Consider the following 6,638-nt stretch of genomic DNA (forward strand, 5'->3'; position numbering starts at 1 on the left):
ACTGTGAGGGTGGTGAGGCACTGGAACAGGTTGCCCAGAGAAGTTGTGGATGCCCATCCCTGGCAGTGTTCAAGGCCAGTTTGGATGGGGCTTTGAGCAACCTGGTCTAGTGGAAGGTGTCCCTGCCCATGGCAGGGGGTTGGAACTGAATGATCTTCAAGGTCCATTCCAAACCAAACCATTCTGTGATTCTATGATCTATAAAATACTTGTCTCCCAGTTAAGCTGCTAACCTGGCTCCTGAGCACATGCTGCTGTGAGGACTTTTGCATGTCCTTAGCTTTATCAATTGAGGCAGAAAGGAAACTCCAGAAACTACATTTTCTTCACCAGCCTGTGGCCTCTCAGTATACAGTATGAAGCAGAAAACAATTTGCTTTAGCTTGTCTTAATGAGTAGTAAAGCAACACAATAAAAATATGCCATTTATTGTATATATGGTGGGGTATAGGAGAATAGTGCTGTTAATTGCCTTTATAAACCATATATATTAATTATAACATATTAATTATTATTCTATTACTGAACTTTTTCCTTTGCATGAATAATGAATAATAAAAATGAATAATGAATTCTTTGAATGAAATAATGAAGACAATTTATTAAAAAAATTTGCACACTGCACTTCTCCAAGCTTAGTATTTTATTGCAAAGACTTTGATAGAGCTTTCCATATTACAAAGTCTGAAGTGATTCAGTGCAGATCCTACTACAGTTCCCAGAGTAATGATTGGATAGTATGGAATGTGTAACTGTATTTACTACAGTGGCGTCTTTAGTGATAACTGTGATTTCTTTGTGCTGGTATGTTGTGAACAACAGTGTCACCAAACATGTATAAACTCAGAGGAGAGTATATGGGTCTACAATAGACATATTAAAACTGTAAAAGGAAGAGATTTACAGCAGCAGAGACCCATTGTGGTTTAGATGAGCAATAAATTAATTTTAAAATCATTCAACTGGTTTGTGTCACACAGAAGTATCTTTTTATTCTTACTGAGCTGCTTGCCTTGTCTGTGGTTTAGATAGTTACTTTGCCATACTTGAACTCAAATTTTGGGTCAAGAAGGACAAAAGAGTTTTTTCAAATAAATTAAAATAGCTTTCCCTAATGTCGGATAAATGCCTTTGGTCAGCCACATGCCCAAGGCAGAGCAAAGTGCCCTATCTCTTTATGCCTTAAAGACCAGGACAGGCAGCCTGAAAGCAGAAATTTTGTGAACATAAAGTGTGTGCATGAGAGAGAAAATATGACATAAGTAGATGGAGACTGAATATGATTGCTGGATCTATCTTTCTTTAGACATGAGTATATATGGTCAAGTAAGTATTTGCCTACAAATACATTTGGATTAGTTACAGTCGGGTCTGCTGCTGTGTTTGGTACTACAAAATTACAAGAGCTTAATTCCTACAAAAAGTAAAATGACCACATGAGAAATATTAGCTGTATTAGTAGAGGGGTATTAAGGCTAATATGTGAGAAAATAAATAACAGGTGTTGGTATAAGTGCAAATCCAGGACTTTATTGGCACTGCCAATTTGCACAGGCTGAAGTCTCAGTCGTTGCACCCATCTGGTTATCCTACAGGGTACAATGACCTGTTGTACAAAAATGGGAGGAGCATGAGGGAAATGCATTTGAAAACATATCTGAATTGGAAATTGCAAAATAAATACATCAGCAAATAGTTTTGCAGACAAAGGAGACAGCCATATGACCTGCAGAGAAATGTCACTTGCTCCGACTTTGACTGGAATTGCTATGAAACATCATGGGAGAAGCATCTTTTTTGGAAAGCAACGTGGAGTCGTTCCATTGCACTGACTGCAGAACAGGACAATACAGAATGTTCTGGGTTTAGTTTTGCGACATAAATATTTGTTGGATGTGGTAAATCTGGCAATGAAAAACTCAGCAAAGTTCATACAAAGCAGAGGAGTCTAGAGCAGCCACATACATACAGAAAAAGTGAAATTCTTCACGTGTCCATAACAGTTCCTTTTTTAAAGTATTTTTGTTAAGGTCTTTAAAAGCTGCCTGATACATTGATTCAACGAGCCAAGGCCAGTCAGCTTAGCTGAAGATTTTTCCATAGCAGGACAGTAAAAGAAGGGTGAGAAGATGATGGATGGCTGGAGAAAGGGAAGAAGAGAAAGAGGGAAAGAAAGAAAGAGGGAGGGAGGGAGGGAGGGATGGATGGATGGATGGATGGATGGATGGATGGATGGATGGGAGAGAAACACAGTAAGATGGCAGGTGGGAAAACCTAACGTGTCTTTCTGTGGTGTTCCATGATAAAATGACTAAGTGCTTCTGTAACTGTGCATGTATAACTTGGGAAAAGCCTATATGTATGACAAGAAAAAGCTGTCTGTAGAAGTCTGGAGCTGATTCCTGGTAGGGCTTCCAGAGTTTATATAGATAAGGACAATATCAGGCCCAAAGTTACTGTTCTTTTCCTAAGCATGCTTTTAGCTTGTGGAGTAGCAGGGCAACCACAGAGTGCATTCAGTATAAAATGACCATCTGGGTAGGAGTCTTGTTCTCAGGAATTTTGCAAAGTTTGCTTTCTGTTATTTGTATGATTAAATGTCAGTAGAGCTCTCCAAGCACAGTCTACAGATCCTGAATATCTATGGCATCTCTTTAGCAGGAGTTGTGAAGAAACCTGTTTGTGTACTTTGCTGAAGGACAGCCAATGAACAATAGGAGTTTCACCACAAGGAATGCCTGTCCCTTCCTCATTCCATGTTCCAAACAGCTATGTCAAGTACTGCTGTTATTTGGGGCCTATAGCTAGTATTGTAAAAAAAATTGTAAATTATAGAATTTTCTTCATTAAAATATTCTTCAGGAATACAAATCTCTTTCAAAGCCGCCTTAGAAGTTCTCCATTCATACAGAAGGCTTCTGGGAGGCTGTCAGGAATGAAGAATTATAGAACTGGGCACGTTTTCCACAAATGCCTTTTATTTTATCAGCTGAGGCTACAGTCCTGACTCTTTTATTATCTGCAGAAGGCATAGTAGCCATCCTAGTTAGCACACAGCTGGGTCACAGGCAAAGATCAGCATGGCTGACAAGTCCTGCAACATATGGGGCAGAGGAGCTTGTTAGGCACAAAGAAGCAGTGTACTGTGAGCGAGTCTGGGGTCTTGGCAAGAGCATGGCATGCAGTGTGTAAGTTCTGTAATACTGATTTTGCAGTAGGTTGGCATTTTACAGAGAAAAGGAAAAAGAGACAGTAGAAGTGTGAAACCATCGGATCGCATGCATTCTTAGATATGAAAAGGGCTTGTGCTTATCTCAGGTTAGCAACAGGATACACAGTTCTAGGGCTGATATCAAAGACATTTTTATTTATTTATTTAGCCACTTGCAAAAGACGCTGGATTGTCAGCTCCGGAGTCTAAAGTCCTTGATTTATTTACTGAAAGGTGCTGCATGGACAAATGCAGCACAAGTTTCCGTCTATCACTCTGCCAGTATGGCTCAGCCCTGATCTAGGTTCCATACTCATTCAGTACTTGCTCAAATAGTTATCTAGGGAGTAAACAGTGCCAGCCACATCTGTGGTTTCTGAGATATAGAGTCCAGCCCAGTCAGAGTTTGCCAAGATAACCTCATTGCATCACCTGCCAAAGAGCCACAAACAGCTGTAGTACTGAAGAACTATGATATTTAAATAAGATACTGAAATATAAAAGATAAAATACTGAAAATGCAAAGTAATCATCATCATGTTAGAATACAGCCAAATATGGGATTTAGAAATGAAAGACTTCCTTCCATATTTTTATAGTTTAATATTTAACATATTTATGTTACTAAAACATCTAGTTTCAATTGACAGGCCAAAGAGCTTCATTGGGGCATATTTTTTGCAGTGATAAATTCTGGTAGGAAGCAAGAACAGTATGGAGCCTGAAGATACACAGAGGGTGTCTATGAATGCATTTCAGTCCTACATGTGTGCATGTGTCATAAGTGTGTCACTTGCTAAGTGTCAAAATAAGGTCAGTGCAGATGAATAAGTATATGTGAAAAGGCCAGGAAGGAAATTCATGTCAAATCAAGCTAAAAATAGGTGGCTGAGTGAATGAGAAGAAGACCTGCAGTGTCTGAGAAGGAAAGGAGCCTTGCACAAGAAGTTAAAATATTTTCTGAACTTGATTGAAAATATTTTAAATATGTGTGTTATGAAATTCAGATTTCCTCCCTCCCTTCCTTCCTTCCTTCCTTCCTTCCTTCCTTCCTTCCTTCCTTCCTTCCTTCCTTCCTTCCTTCCTTCTTTTTTTCCTTCCTTCCTTCCCTCCTTCCTTCCCTCCCTCTCTCCCTTTCTGTCTTCCTCTCTCCCTCCCTTCCTCCATTTCCCCTCTTTTCTCCCTCTTCTCCTTTCTCCCTTTCTCTCTTTCTCCTCTTTACCTCTCTATCTCCCTTTCCCCCTCTTTCTCTTTCATTCTATTTGTGGCATCTCAGGTCCAAAAGGAAGCAACAGATTCTAGCAACTACATTTGATAGATTTCTACCCAGTATCACAAGGCCAGCTGTGTATTCATTAGCAAGGAGTTGCGCTGCCAGCTGCACTTGGCAATACTGTTGACTGAACTTATTTCAATTGGCATTATTTTTATAGAGATACGGACCTTATATTTATGCCTAAAAAAATGTCAGCAGCTCATTTTAGCATATTTTGAGATAGGGCAGTAGCCCACCCCTGTTTTGCTGTTCACTGTACAAATACAGGGTGTAAACCAGTATGTTCCTGCCGAGTTTACAGTCTAGAGAGAGCAGCAGATTCCTCTGCAGGTGGTAGAGAGAAATACCACAGAGTGATCCTTCTGCTCATTTGATGTATCTATTTTAAGTTTAAAAAATTGTCTTCTGAAGAAGGCTGTTTCTTTCCTTCACCTGTTGCAGATGGAAAAGATGCCAACCTTCATATACATCTGAGTTTTAGACCTCAAATAAGAAGATAATGATGTTATCCTGTGTAATTTGTTCAACAGCACAGGTTATCTGGGTCAGCATTGAGGAACGTGTTGCAGTGAGACTCAGGCATGCCTATGTCAGCCAGCAGTCACTGCTGGCATTGACATTGCTGGGAAGGACATATTATAGAGCAGTTTGGAAAATGTCTATTTCTCTTAGCCAACGGAAATCTGAAAATTTACAGTGACAACTCAAATACCAGAAGTTCTTGTTTCCAACAAATATTTACATTTTGTGGCATTCAACTTCCTCAAATTTGACCTTTCCTTCAGAAAGCGCACAGTGTAAAATGCAAAAATAAAGGAACCAAGAACTTGCTTAGAAACACAATTTTCCATTAAAAGCAGTTTTAATGACATATATTCCATCAGCCTTAGTTGCTTTTGACAGTCAGTAAGTGATTCAGGTGCCCAGAGGATTCATAGTCTATCTTAGAAACACTTTCAGGCATCCAGGACACCTGCATGAAGCTGGGGATGTGACAGCCACCTGTGAGACCCTTACCTTCCAGAGGCTGCAGCTGGAGCTGGGGAGGGATGCCCTGGGGCATCTAGAATAGCATTACACACTCTAGGTTAGGCAATTAGTCTCTGAATCTCTACAATTTCAGACAAGAAAACATCGCATCTGATGTTATTAATGGGCTGTCACTGCCCGATAAAGGAGGAAGGTCAGCAGCATAGCACTCTTGAGTCTCACCTTATATTCATGCCACTCTTTTGGCCCCTCCTGGCTGTTTTACATCAGAGTAGCCAAAAACTCCTGTGATAGCAGCTTCATGCTGTAACCTCCAGCAAGTGCTGAGCACCAGGTAGGTGGCTCACCCACCACCTGCAATGCCAAGAGGCCTAGAGCAAGAGGCAGGTTGCAAATCCAGGCACCCGCAACAAGAACCTGGGAAGTTCCCAAGTTCTTGGGAACTCTCCTAGCACATGGCATGCAGCCCCAGCAAGCTTGGTGAGAAAGAAGCCTTGTGTTTGGCAACCTGAATGTGCAAGGAACGCAGGGATAAATGGGTGATAGCTAGCAACCAACTCCACCTAAGTCTCCCTGAAGCTATGAAAAGGCAAGAAGGATTAATAATTGTCTTGAGTCAGCTTGTTTGGGTTTGGGTTTGATGTTTTTTTTGAGTCTCAGTATGACAGGCAACAGTGGAGTATGCTGGAGATGGAGAGAAGACAGAAGATTGTAATATAAAATACTGTGAATGGAATTTTTATTGTTCAGTTCTCGGGAGCCAGAAATTGAAACCCTTTTCCTCCATCATAATTATTTTACAGTTTCAGCTGTAATCTTTGTGATTATATATAAAAATATATAAATAATATTCTCTCCTATAGTGACCTACCAGATAGTGTCAGCAGAGTCCTGGATTTCTGGGCTATTGCCTCAACTTGTCCTTTTCTGATGAAAGCAGGGGTTTATCTGTGTTGTGTAAAATTCAGTGTTACAACCAGAACATGGGGTATGGGCCTTCTGAACTTACATTTTAATGTGACAACAAATGGATCTGCTGACAGAATTAGTTATCTCCTGCATGCTTTTTTAAGGTTTAATGAGGAAGGTTTAAGAAGTTCAATGAGGAACGTCTTTTTAATTCTTGTCTCTTTTAGAGTATTATTACACACAAGTTGAACC

This window comes from Psittacula echo (assembly GCF_963264785.1).
Source record: "Psittacula echo genome assembly, chromosome: 6".
In the NCBI taxonomy this organism is placed as follows: Eukaryota; Metazoa; Chordata; class Aves; order Psittaciformes; family Psittacidae; genus Psittacula; species Psittacula echo.